Raw genomic sequence first — 12093 nt, 5'->3', positions numbered from 1 at the left:
TGTGCCCCTAGGTCGGCTCTGCCCCTTCCCACACAGGCGGCCAGCCCAGCAGCTGCCTGACAGTCTCTGGCTCCCCCGAGCTCTCTGCCGGTGCAGGGGGCAGGAACAGACGTGTGCATGTGGTTCTGCCTTGGCCAGGGACTGTGGACCCCCTGCCTGGCCCCCAGGCTCAGGGGCAAGGGCCGGGAGAGAGCACCACCCCGAAGCGCTTCTCTCCCGGGCTTGGGAGCATTGTGCGCAGCTGGCGGGAACAGCCGGCGAGAGTGCTTGCAAAGCGGCCTTGGAGGCAGCCAGGGAGGACTTCCAGCGTAAGAGGGCCGGTTGTGCTCAGAGGCCCCACAGGCCAGGGACAGGACCCAGCAGGGCCCCTGACCCTGGCCAGCCTTGCCCAGACCTTCCTGGCCTCCGGGGGTACTGCCCCACCAAGGGGCAGGCTGCGGGGACTGGGCCCAGACATGCCTGGGCGCCTCCCCAGGCTCATCCCCGCTGGTGCCTTTCCCCTGGGCCTAGGCCTCGGTTGAGGCCTCCTTGGAGAGGAGGTTGCTGGCAGGGCCTGTCTCCACACTGCAAGGTGCTGGAGCTCAGAGGGACTCGTCAGAGGGAAGGGACCAGCAAGGGGCTGGATGCCCAAGACCTCTTTGGCCCAGCAGCCTCAGGGCAGCAGGGAGAGCAAGAGGCCCAGTGTGCCCCTAGGTCGGCTCTGCCACTTCCCAAACAGGCGGCCAGCCCAGCAGCTGACTGAGAGTCTCTGGCTCCCCCGAGCTCTCTGCTGGTGCAGGGGACAGGAACAGACGTGTGCATGTGGTTCTGCCTTGGCCAGGGACTGTGGACCCCCTGCCTGGCCCCCAGGCTCAGGGGCAAGGGCCGGGAGAGAGCACCACCCCGAAGCGCTTTTCTCCCGGGCTTGGGAGCATTGTGCGCAGCTGGCGGGAACACCGGCGAGAGTGCTTGCAAAGTGGCCTTTGGAGGCAGCCGGGGAGGTCTTCCAGCGGGAGAGGGCCGGTTGTGCTCAGAGGCCCCACAGGCCAGGGGCAGGACCCAGCAAGTCCCCTTCCCCTGGCCAGCCTTGCCCAGACCTTCCTGGCCTCCGGGGCTACTGCCCCACCAAGGGGCAGGCTGCGGGGACTGGGTCCAGACATGCCCGGGCGCCTCCCCAGGCTCATCCCCGCTGGTGCCTTTCCCCTGGGCCTAGGCCTCGGTTGAGGCCTCCTTGGAGAGGAGGTTGCTGGCAGGGGCTCTCTCCACACTGCAAGGTGCTGGAGCTCAGAGGTCTTCGTCAGAGGGAAGGGACCAGCAAGGGGCTGGATGCCCAAGACCTCTTTGGCCCAGCAGCCTCAGGGCAGCAGGGAGAGCAAGAGGCCCAGTGTGCCCCTAGGTCGGCTCTGCCCCTTCCCACACAGGCGGCCAGCCCAGCAGCTGCCTGACAGTCTCTGGCTCCCCCGAGCTCTCTGCCGGTGCAGGGGGCAGGAACAGACGTGTGCATGTGGTTCTGCCTTGGCCTGGGACTGTGGACCCCCTGCCTGGCCCCCAGGCTCAGGGGCAAGGGCCGGGAGAGAGCACCACCCCGAAGCGCTTTTCTCCCGGGCTTGGGAGCATTGTGCGCAGCTGCCGGGAACAGCCGGCGAGAGTGCTTGCAAAGCGGCCTTGGAGGTATCCGGGGAGGTCTTCCAGTGGGAGAGGGCCGGTTGTGCTCAGAGGCCCCACAGGCCAGGGGCAGGACCCAGCAGGGCCCCTGACCCTGGCCAGCCTTGCCCAGACCTTCCTGGCCTCCGGGGGTACTGCCCCACCAAGGGGCAGGCTGCGGGGACTGGGCCCAGACATGCCTGGGCGCCTCCCCAGGCTCATCCCCGCTGGTGCCTTTCCCCTGGGCCTAGGCCTCGGTTGAGGCCTCCTTGGAGAGGAGGTTGCTGGCAGGGCCTGTCTCCACACTGCAAGGTGCTGGAGCTCAGAGGGACTCGTCAGAGGGAAGGGACCAGCAAGGGGCTGGATGCCCAAGACCTCTTTGGCCCAGCAGCCTCAGGGCAGCAGGGAGAGCAAGAGGCCCAGTGTGCCCCTAGGTCGGCTCTGCCCCTTCCCAAACAGGCGGCCAGCCCAGCAGCTGCCTGAGAGTGTCTGGCTCCCCCGAGCTCTCTGCTGGTGCAAGGGACAGGAACAGACCTGTGCATGTGGTTCTGCCTTGGCCAGGGACTGTGGACCCCCTGCCTGGCCCCCAGGCTCAGGGGCAAGGGCCGGGAGAGAGCACCACCCCGAAGCGCTTTTCTCCCGGGCTTGGGAGCATTGTGCGCAGCTGGCGGGAACAGCCGGCGAGAGTGCTTGCAAAGCGGCCTTTGGAGGCAGCCGGGGAGGTCTTCCAGCGGGAGAGGGCCGGTTGTGCTCAGAGGCCCCACAGGCCAGGGGCAGGACCCAGCAAGTCCCCTTCCCCTGGCCAGCCTTGCCCAGACCTTCCTGGCCTCCGGGGCTACTGCCCCACCAAGGGGCAGGCTGCGGGGACTGGGCCCAGACATGCCTGGGCGCCTCCCCAGGCTCATCCCCGCTGGTGCCTTTCCCCTGGGCCTAGGCCTCGGTTGAGGCCTCCTTGGAGAGGAGGTTGCTGGCAGGGCCTGTCTCCACACTGCAAGGTGCTGGAGCTCAGAGGGACTCGTCAGAGGGAAGGGACCAGCAAGGGGCTGGATGCCCAAGACCTCTTTGGCCCAGCAGCCTCAGGGCAGCAGGGAGAGCAAGAGGCCCAGTGTGCCCCTAGGTCGGCTCTGCCCCTTCCCAAACAGGCGGCCAGCCCAGCAGCTGCCTGAGAGTCTCTGGCTCCCCCGAGCTCTCTGCTGGTGCAGGGGACAGGAACAGACCTGTGCATGTGGTTCTGCCTTGGCCAGGGACTGTGGACCCCCTGCCTGGCCCCCAGGCTCAGGGGCAAGGGCCGGGAGAGAGCACCACCCCGAAGCGCTTTTCTCCCGGGCTTGGGAGCATTGTGCGCAGCTGGCGGGAACAGCCGGCGAGAGTGCTTGCAAAGCGGCCTTTGGAGGCAGCCGGGGAGGTCTTCCAGCGGGAGAGGGCCGGTTGTGCTCAGAGGCCCCACAGGCCAGGGGCAGGACCCAGCAAGTCCCCTTCCCCTGGCCAGCCTTGCCCAGACCTTCCTGGCCTCCGGGGCTACTGCCCCACCAAGGGGCAGGCTGCGAGGACTGGGTCCAGACATGCCCGGGCGCCTCCCCAGGCTCATCCCCGCTGGTGCCTTTCCCCTGGGCCTAGGCCTCGGTTGAGGCCTCCTTGGAGAGGAGGTTGCTGGCAGGGGCTCTCTCCACACTGCAAGGTGCTGGAGCTCAGAGGTCTTCGTCAGAGGGAAGGGACCAGCAAGGGGCTGGATGCCCAAGACCTCTTTGGCCCAGCAGCCTCAGGGCAGCAGGGAGAGCAAGAGGCCCAGTGTGCCCCTAGGTCGGCTCTGCCCCTTCCCACACAGGCGGCCAGCCCAGCAGCTGCCTGACAGTCTCTGGCTCCCCCGAGCTCTCTGCCGGTGTAGGGGGCAGGAACAGACGTGTGCATGTGGTTCTGCCTTGGCCTGGGACTGTGGACCCCCTGCCTGGCCCCCAGGCTCAGGGGCAAGGGCCGGGAGAGAGCACCACCCCGAAGCGCTTTTCTCCCGGGCTTGGGAGCATTGTGCGCAGCTGGCGGGAACAGCCGGCGAGAGTGCTTGCAAAGCGGCCTTGGAGGCAGCCGGGGAGGACTTCCAGCGTGAGAGGGCCGGTTGTGCTCAGAGGCCCCACAGGCCAGGGGCAGGACCCAGCAGGGCCCCTGCCCCTGGCCAGCCTTGCCCAGACCTTCCTGGCCTCCGGGGGTACTGCCCCACCAAGGGGCAGGCTGCGGGGACTGGGCCCAGACATGCCTGGGCGCCTCCCCAGGCTCATCCCCGCTGGTGCCTTTCCCCTGGGCCTAGGCCTCGGTTGAGGCCTCCTTGGAGAGGAGGTTGCTGGCAGGGCCTGTCTCCACACTGCAAGCTGCTGGAGCTCAGAGGGACTCGTCAGAGGGAAGGGACCAGCAAGGGGCTGGATGCCCAAGACCTCTTTGGCCCAGCAGCCTCAGGGCAGCAGGGAGAGCAAGAGGCCCAGTGTGCCCCTAGGTCGGCTCTGCCCCTTCCCAAACAGGCGGCCAGCCCAGCAGCTGCCTGAGAGTCTCTGGCTCCCCCGAGCTCTCTGCTGGTGCAGGGGACAGGAACAGACCTGTGCATGTGGTTCTGCCTTGGCCAGGGACTGTGGACCCCCTGCCTGGCCCCCAGGCTCAGGGGCAAGGGCCGGGAGAGAGCACCACCCCGAAGCGCTTTTCTCCCGGGCTTGGGAGCATTGTGCGCAGCTGGCGGGAACAGCCGGCGAGAGTGCTTGCAAAGCGGCCTTTGGAGGCAGCCGGGGAGGTCTTCCAGCGGGAGAGGGCCGGTTGTGCTCAGAGGCCCCACAGGCCAGGGGCAGGACCCAGCAAGTCCCCTTCCCCTGGCCAGCCTTGCCCAGACCTTCCTGGCCTCCGGGGCTACTGCCCCACCAAGGGGCAGGCTGCGGGGACTGGGTCCAGACATGCCCGGGCGCCTCCCCAGGCTCATCCCCGCTGGTGCCTTTCCCCTGGGCCTAGGCCTCGGTTGAGGCCTCCTTGGAGAGGAGGTTGCTGGCAGGGGCTCTCTCCACACTGCAAGGTGCTGGAGCTCAGAGGTCTTCGTCAGAGGGAAGGGACCAGCAAGGGGCTGGATGCCCAAGACCTCTTTGGCCCAGCAGCCTCAGGGCAGCAGGGAGAGCAAGAGGCCCAGTGTGCCCCTAGGTCGGCTCTGCCCCTTCCCACACAGGCGGCCAGCCCAGCAGCTGCCTGACAGTCTCTGGCTCCCCCGAGCTCTCTGCCGGTGCAGGGGGCAGGAACAGACGTGTGAATGTGGTTCTGCCTTGGCCTGGGACTGTGGACCCCCTGCCTGGCCCCCAGGCTCAGGGGCAAGGGCCGGGAGAGAGCACCACCCCGAAGCGCTTTTCTCCCGGGCTTGGGAGCATTGTGCGCAGCTGGCGGGAACAGCCGGCGAGAGTGCTTGCAAAGCGGCCTTGGAGGCAGCCGGGGAGGACTTCCAGCGTGAGAGGGCCGGTTGTGCTCAGAGGCCCCACAGGCCAGGGGCAGGACCCAGCAGGGCCCCTGACCCTGGCCAGCCTTGCCCAGACGTTCCTGGCCTCCGGGGGTACTGCCCCACCAAGGGGCAGGCTGCGGGGACTGGGCCCAGACATGCCTGGGCGCCTCCCCAGGCTCATCCCCGCTGGGGCCTTTCCCCTGGGCCTAGGCCTCGGTTGAGGCCTCCTTGGAGAGGAGGTTGCTGGCAGGGCCTGTCTCCACACTGCAAGGTGCTGGAGCTCAGAGGGACTCGTCAGAGGGAAGGGACCAGCAAGGGGCTGGATGCCCAAGACCTCTTTGGCCCAGCAGCCTCAGGGCAGCAGGGAGAGCAAGAGGCCCAGTGTGCCCCTAGGTCGGCTCTGCCCCTTCCCAAACAGGCGGCCAGCCCAGCAGCTGACTGAGAGTCTCTGGCTCCCCCGAGCTCTCTGCTGGTGCAGGGGACAGGAACAGACCTGTGCATGTGGTTCTGCCTTGGCCAGGGACTGTGGACCCCCTGCCTGGCCCCCAGGCTCAGGGGCAAGGGCCGGGAGAGAGCACCACCCCGAAGCGCTTTTCTCCCGGGCTTGGGAGCATTGTGCGCAGCTGGCGGGAACACCGGCGAGAGTGCTTGCAAAGTGGCCTTTGGAGGCAGCCGGGGAGGTCTTCCAGCGGGAGAGGGCCGGTTGTGCTCAGAGGCCCCACAGGCCAGGGGCAGGAACCAGCAAGTCCCCTTCCCCTGGCCAGCCTTGCCCAGACCTTCCTGGCCTCCGGGGCTACTGCCCCACCAAGGGGCAGGCTGCGGGGACTGGGTCCAGACATGCCCGGGCGCCTCCCCAGGCTCATCCCCGCTGGTGCCTTTCCCCTGGGCCTAGGCCTCGGTTGAGGCCTCCTTGGAGAGGAGGTTGCTGGCAGGGGCTCTCTCCACACTGCAAGGTGCTGGAGCTCAGAGGTCTTCGTCAGAGGGAAGGGACCAGCAAGGGGCTGGATGCCCAAGACCTCTGTGGCCCAGCAGCCTCAGGGCAGCAGGGAGAGCAAGAGGCCCAGTGTGCCCCTAGGTCGGCTCTGCCCCTTCCCACACAGGTGGCCAGCCCAGCAGCTGCCTGAGAGTCTCTGGCTCCCCCGAGCTCTCTGCCGGTGCAGGGGGCAGGAACAGACGTGTGCATGTGGTTCTGCCTTGGCCTGGGAGTGTGGACCCCCTGCCTGGCCCCCAGGCTCAGGGGCAAGGGCCGGGAGAGAGCACCACCCCGAAGCGCTTTTCTCCCGGGCTTGGGAGCATTGTGCGCAGCTGCCGGGAACAGCCGGCGAGAGTGCTTGCAAAGCGGCCTTGGAGGTATCCGGGGAGGTCTTCCAGTGGGAGAGGGCCGGTTGTGCTCAGAGGCCCCACAGGCCAGGGGCAGGACCCAGCAGGGCCCCTGACCCTGGCCAGCCTTGCCCAGACCTTCCTGGCCTCCGGGGGTACTGCCCCACCAAGGGGCAGGCTGCGGGGACTGGGCCCAGACATGCCTGGGCGCCTCCCCAGGCTCATCCCCGCTGGTGCCTTTCCCCTGGGCCTAGGCCTCGGTTGAGGCCTCCTTGGAGAGGAGGTTGCTGGCAGGGCCTGTCTCCACACTGCAAGGTGCTGGAGCTCAGAGGGACTCGTCAGAGGGAAGGGACCAGCAAGGGGCTGGATGCCCAAGACCTCTTTGGCCCAGCAGCCTCAGGGCAGCAGGGAGAGCAAGAGGCCCAGTGTGCCCCTAGGTCGGCTCTGCCCCTTCCCAAACAGGCGGCCAGCCCAGCAGCTGCCTGAGAGTCTCTGGCTCCCCCGAGCTCTCTGCTGGTGCAGGGGACAGGAACAGACCTGTGCATGTGGTTCTGCCTTGGCCAGGGACTGTGGACCCCCTGCCTGGCCCCCAGGCTCAGGGGCAAGGGCCGGGAGAGAGCACCACCCCGAAGCGCTTTTCTCCCGGGCTTGGGAGCATTGTGCGCAGCTGGCGGGAACAGCCGGCGAGAGTGCTTGCAAAGCGGCCTTTGGAGGCAGCCGGGGAGGTCTTCCAGCGGGAGAGGGCCGGTTGTGCTCAGAGGCCCCACAGGCCAGGGGCAGGACCCAGCAAGTCCCCTTCCCCTGGCCAGCCTTGCCCAGACCTTCCTGGCCTCCGGGGCTACTGCCCCACCAAGGGGCAGGCTGCGGGGACTGGGCCCAGACATGCCCGGGCGCCTCCCCAGGCTCATCCCCGCTGGTGCCTTTCCCCTGGGCCTAGGCCTCGGTTGAGGCCTCCTTGGAGAGGAGGTTGCTGGCAGGGGCTCTCTCCACACTGCAAGGTGCTGGAGCTCAGAGGGCTTCGTCAGAGGGAAGGGACCAGCAAGGGGCTGGATGCCCAAGACCTCTTTGGCCCAGCAGCCTCAGGGCAGCAGGGAGAGCAAGAGGCCCACTGTGCCTCTAGGTCGGCTCTGCCCCTTCCCACACTGGCAGCCAGCCCAGCAGCTGCCTGACAGACTATGGCTCCCCCGAGCTCTCTGCCAGTGTAGGGGGCAGGAACAGACGTGTGCATGTGGTTGTGCCTTGGCCTGGGAGTGTGGACCCCCTGCCTGGCCCTCAGGCTCAGGAGGAAGGCCCGGGAGAGAGCACCACCCCGAAGCGCTTTTCTCCCGGACTTGGGAGCATTTTGCGCGGCTGGCGGGAACAGCCGGCGAGAGTGCTTGCAAAGCGGCCTTTGGAGGCAGCCGGGGAGGTCTTCCAGCGGGAGAGGGCCGGTTGTGCTCAGAGGCCCCACAGGCCAGGGGCAGGACCCAGCAGGGCCACTGCCCCTGGCCAGCCTTGCCCAGACCTTCCTGGCCTCCGGGGGTACTGCCCCACCAAGGGGCAGGCTGCGGGGACTGGGCCCAGACATGCCTGGGCGCCTCCCCAGGCTCATCCCCGCTGGTGCCTTTCCCCTGGGCCTAGGCCTCGGTTGAGGCCTCCTTGGAGAGGAGGTTGCTGGCAGGGCCTGTCTCCACACTGCAAGGTGCTGGAGCTCAGAAGGACTCGTCAGAGGGAAGGGACCAGCAAGGGGCTGGATGCCCAAGACCTCTTTGGCCCAGCAGCCTCAGGGCAGCAGGGAGAGCAAGAGGCCCAGTGTGCCCCTAGGTCGGCTCTGCCCCTTCCCAAACAGGCGGCCAGCCCAGCAGCTGCCTGAGAGTCTCTGGCTCCCCCGAGCTCTCTGCTGGTGCAGGGGACAGGAACAGACCTGTGCATGTGGTTCTGCCTTGGCCAGGGACTGTGGACCCCCTGCCTGGCCCCCAGGCTCAGGGGCAAGGGCCGGGAGAGAGCACCACCCCGAAGCGCTTTTCTCCCGGGCTTGGGAGCATTGTGCGCAGCTGGCGGGAACAGCCGGCGAGAGTGCTTGCAAAGCGGCCTTTGGAGGCAGCCGGGGAGGTCTTCCAGCGGGAGAGGGCCGGTTGTGCTCAGAGGCCCCACAGGCCAGGGGCAGGACCCAAAAAGTCCCCTTCCCCTGGCCAGCCTTGCCCAGACCTTCCTGGCCTCCGGGGCTACTGCCCCACCAAGGGGCAGGCTGCGGGGACTGGGTCCAGACATGCCCGGGCGCCTCCCCAGGCTCATCCCCGCTGGTGCCTTTCCCCTGGGCCTAGGCCTCGGTTGAGGCCTCCTTGGAGAGGAGGTTGCTGGCAGGGGCTCTCTCCACACTGCAAGGTGCTGGAGCTCAGAGGGCTTCGTCAGAGGGAAGGGACCAGCAAGGGGCTGGATGCCCAAGACCTCTTTGGCCCAGCAGCCTCAGGGCAGCAGGGAGAGCAAGAGGCCCACTGTGCCTCTAGGTTGGCTCTGCCCCTTCCCACACGGGCAGCCAGCCCAGCAGCTGCCTGACAGACTCTGGCTCCCCCGAGCTCTCTGCCGGTGTAGGGGGCAGTAACAGACGTGTGCATGTGGTTCTGCCTTGGCCTGGGAGTGTGGACCCCCTGCCTGGCCCTCAGGCTCAGGGGGAAGGGCCGGGAGAGAGCACCACCCCGAAGCGCTTTTCTCCCGGACTTGGGAGCATTTTGCGCGGCTGGCGGGAACAGCCGGCGAGAGTGCTTGCAAAGCGGCCTTTGGAGGCAGCCGGGGAGGTCTTCCAGCGGGAGAGGGTCGGTTGTGCTCAGAGGCCCCACAGGCCAGGGAAAGCACCCAGCAGGTCCCCTTCCCCTGGCCAGCCTTGCCCAGACCTTCCTGGCCTCCGGGGGTACTGCCCCACCAAGGGGCAGGCTGCGGGGACTGGGTCCAGACATTCCCCTGCGCCTTCCCAGGCTCATCCCCGCTGGTGCCTTTCCCCTGGGCCTAGGCCTCGGTTGAGGCCTCCTTGGAGAGGAGGTTGCTGGCAGGGGCTCTCTCCACACTGCAAGGTGCTGGAGCTCAGAGGGCTTCGTCAGAGGGAAGGGACCAGCAAGGGGCTGGATGCCCAAGACCTCTTTGGCCCAGCAGCCTCAGGGCAGCAGGGAGAGCAAGAGGCCCACTGTGCCTCTAGGTCGGCTCTGCCCCTTCCCACACGGGCAGCCAGCCCAGCAGCTGCCTGTCAGACTCTGGCCCCCCCGAGCTCTCTGCCGGTGTAGGGGGCAGGAACAGACGTGTGCATGTGGTTCTGCCTTGGCCAGGGACTGTGGACCCCCTGCCTGGCCCCCAGGCTCAGGGGCAAGGGCCGGGAGAGAGCACCACCCCGAAGCGCTTCTCTCCCGGGCTTGGGAGCATTGTGCGCAGCTGGCGGGAACAGCCGGCGAGAGTGCTTGCAAAGCGGCCTTGCAGGCAGCCAGGGAGGACTTCCAGCGTAAGAGGGCCGGTTGTGCTCAGAGGCCCCACAGGCCAGTGACAGGACCCAGGAGGGCCCCTGACCCTGGCCAGCCTTGCCCAGACCTTCCTGGCCTCCGGGGGTACTGCCCCACCAAGGGGCAGGCTGCGGGGACTGGGCCCAGACATGCCTGGGCGCCTCCCCAGGCTCATCCCCGCTGGTGCCTTTCCCCTGGGCCTAGGCCTCGGTTGAGGCCTCCTTGGAGAGGAGGTTGCTGGCAGGGCCTGTCTCCACACTGCAAGGTGCTGGAGCTCAGAGGGACTCGTCAGAGGGAAGGGACCAGCAAGGGGCTGGATGCCCAAGACCTCTTTGGCCCAGCAGCCTCAGGGCAGCAGGGAGAGCAAGAGGCCCAGTGTGCCCCTAGGTCGGCTCTGCCCCTTCCCAAACAGGCGGCCAGCCCAGCAGCTGCCTGAGAGTCTCTGGCTCCCCCGAGCTCTCTGCTGGTGCAGGGGACAGGAACAGACCTGTGCATGTGGTTCTGCCTTGGCCAGGGACTGTGGACCCCCTGCCTGGCCCCCAGGCTCAGGGGCAAGGGCCGGGAGAGAGCACCACCCCGAAGCGCTTTTCTCCCGGGCTTGGGAGCATTGTGCGCAGCTGGCGGGAACACCGGCGAGAGTGCTTGCAAAGCGGCCTTTGGAGGCAGCCGGGGAGGTCTTCCAGCGGGAGAGGGCCGGTTGTGCTCAGAGGCCCCACAGGCCAGGGGCAGGACCCAGCAAGTCCCCTTCCCCTGGCCAGCCTTGCCCAGACCTTCCTGGCCTCCGTGGCTACGGCCCCACCAAGGGGCAGGCTGCGGGGACTGGGCCCAGACATGCCTGGGCGCCTCCCCAGGCTCATCCCCGCTGGTGCCTTTCCCCTGGGCCTAGGCCTCGGTTGAGGCCTCCTTGGAGAGGAGGTTGCTGGCAGGGGCTCTCTCCACACTGCAAGGTGCTGGAGCTCAGAGGGCTTCGTCAGAGGGAAGGGACCAGCAAGGGGCTGGATGCCCAAGACCTCTTTGGCCCAGCAGCCTCAGGGCAGCAGGGAGAGCAAGAGGCCCAGTGTGCCCCTAGGTCGGCTCTGCCCCTTCCCAAACAGGCGGCCAGCCCAGCAGCTGCCTGAGAGTGTCTGGCTCCCCCGAGCTCTCTGCTGGTGCAGGGGACAGGAACAGACCTGTGCATGTGGTTCTGCCTTGGCCAGGGACTGTGGACCCCCTGCCTGGCCCCCAGGCTCAGGGGCAAGGGCCGGGAGAGAGCACCACCCCGAAGCGCTTTTCTCCCGGGCTTGGGAGCATTGTGCGCAGCTGGCGGGAACAGCCGGCGAGAGTGCTTGCAAAGCGGCCTTTGGAGGCAGCCGGGGAGGTCTTCCAGCGGGAGAGGGCCGGTTGTGCTCAGAGGCCCCACAGGCCAGGGGCAGGAACCAGCAAGTCCCCTTCCCCTGGCCAGCCTTGCCCAGACCTTCCTGGCCTCCGGGGCTACTGCCCCACCAAGGGGCAGGCTGCGGGGACTGGGCCCAGACATGCCTGGGCGCCTCCCCAGGCTCATCCCCGCTGGTGCCTTTCCCCTGGGCCTAGGCCTCGGTTGAGGCCTCCTTGGAGAGGAGGTTGCTGGCAGGGCCTGTCTCCACACTGCAAGGTGCTGGAGCTCAGAGGGACTCGTCAGAGGGAAGGGACCAGCAAGGGGCTGGATGCCCAAGACCTCTTTGGCCCAGCAGCCTCAGGGCAGCAGGGAGAGCAAGAGGCCCAGTGTGCCCCTAGGTCGGCTCTGCCCCTTCCCAAACAGGCGGCCAGCCCAGCAGCTGCCTGAGAGTGTCTGGCTCCCCCGAGCTCTCTGCTGGTGCAAGGGACAGGAACAGACCTGTGCATGTGGTTCTGCCTTGGCCAGGGACTGTGGACCCCCTGCCTGGCCCCCAGGCTCAGGGGCAAGGGCCGGGAGAGAGCACCACCCCGAAGCGCTTTTCTCCCGGGCTTGGGAGCATTGTGCGCAGCTGGCGGGAACAGCCGGCGAGAGTGCTTGCAAAGCGGCCTTTGGAGGCAGCCGGGGAGGTCTTCCAGCGGGAGAGGACCGGTTGTGCTCAGAGGCCCCACAGGCCAGGGGCAGGACCCAGCAAGTCCCCTTCCCCTGGCCAGCCTTGCCCAGACCTTCCTGGCCTCCGGGGCTACTGCCCCACCAAGGGGCAGGCTGCGGGGACTGGGCCCAGACATGCCCGGGCGCCTCCCCAGGCTCATCCCCGCTGG

The sequence above is a fragment of the Cervus elaphus genome, unplaced genomic scaffold (genome assembly GCF_910594005.1).
Source record: "Cervus elaphus unplaced genomic scaffold, mCerEla1.1, whole genome shotgun sequence".
NCBI classification, from domain to species: domain Eukaryota; kingdom Metazoa; phylum Chordata; class Mammalia; order Artiodactyla; family Cervidae; genus Cervus; species Cervus elaphus.
This window is presented reverse-complemented; position numbering follows the sequence as displayed.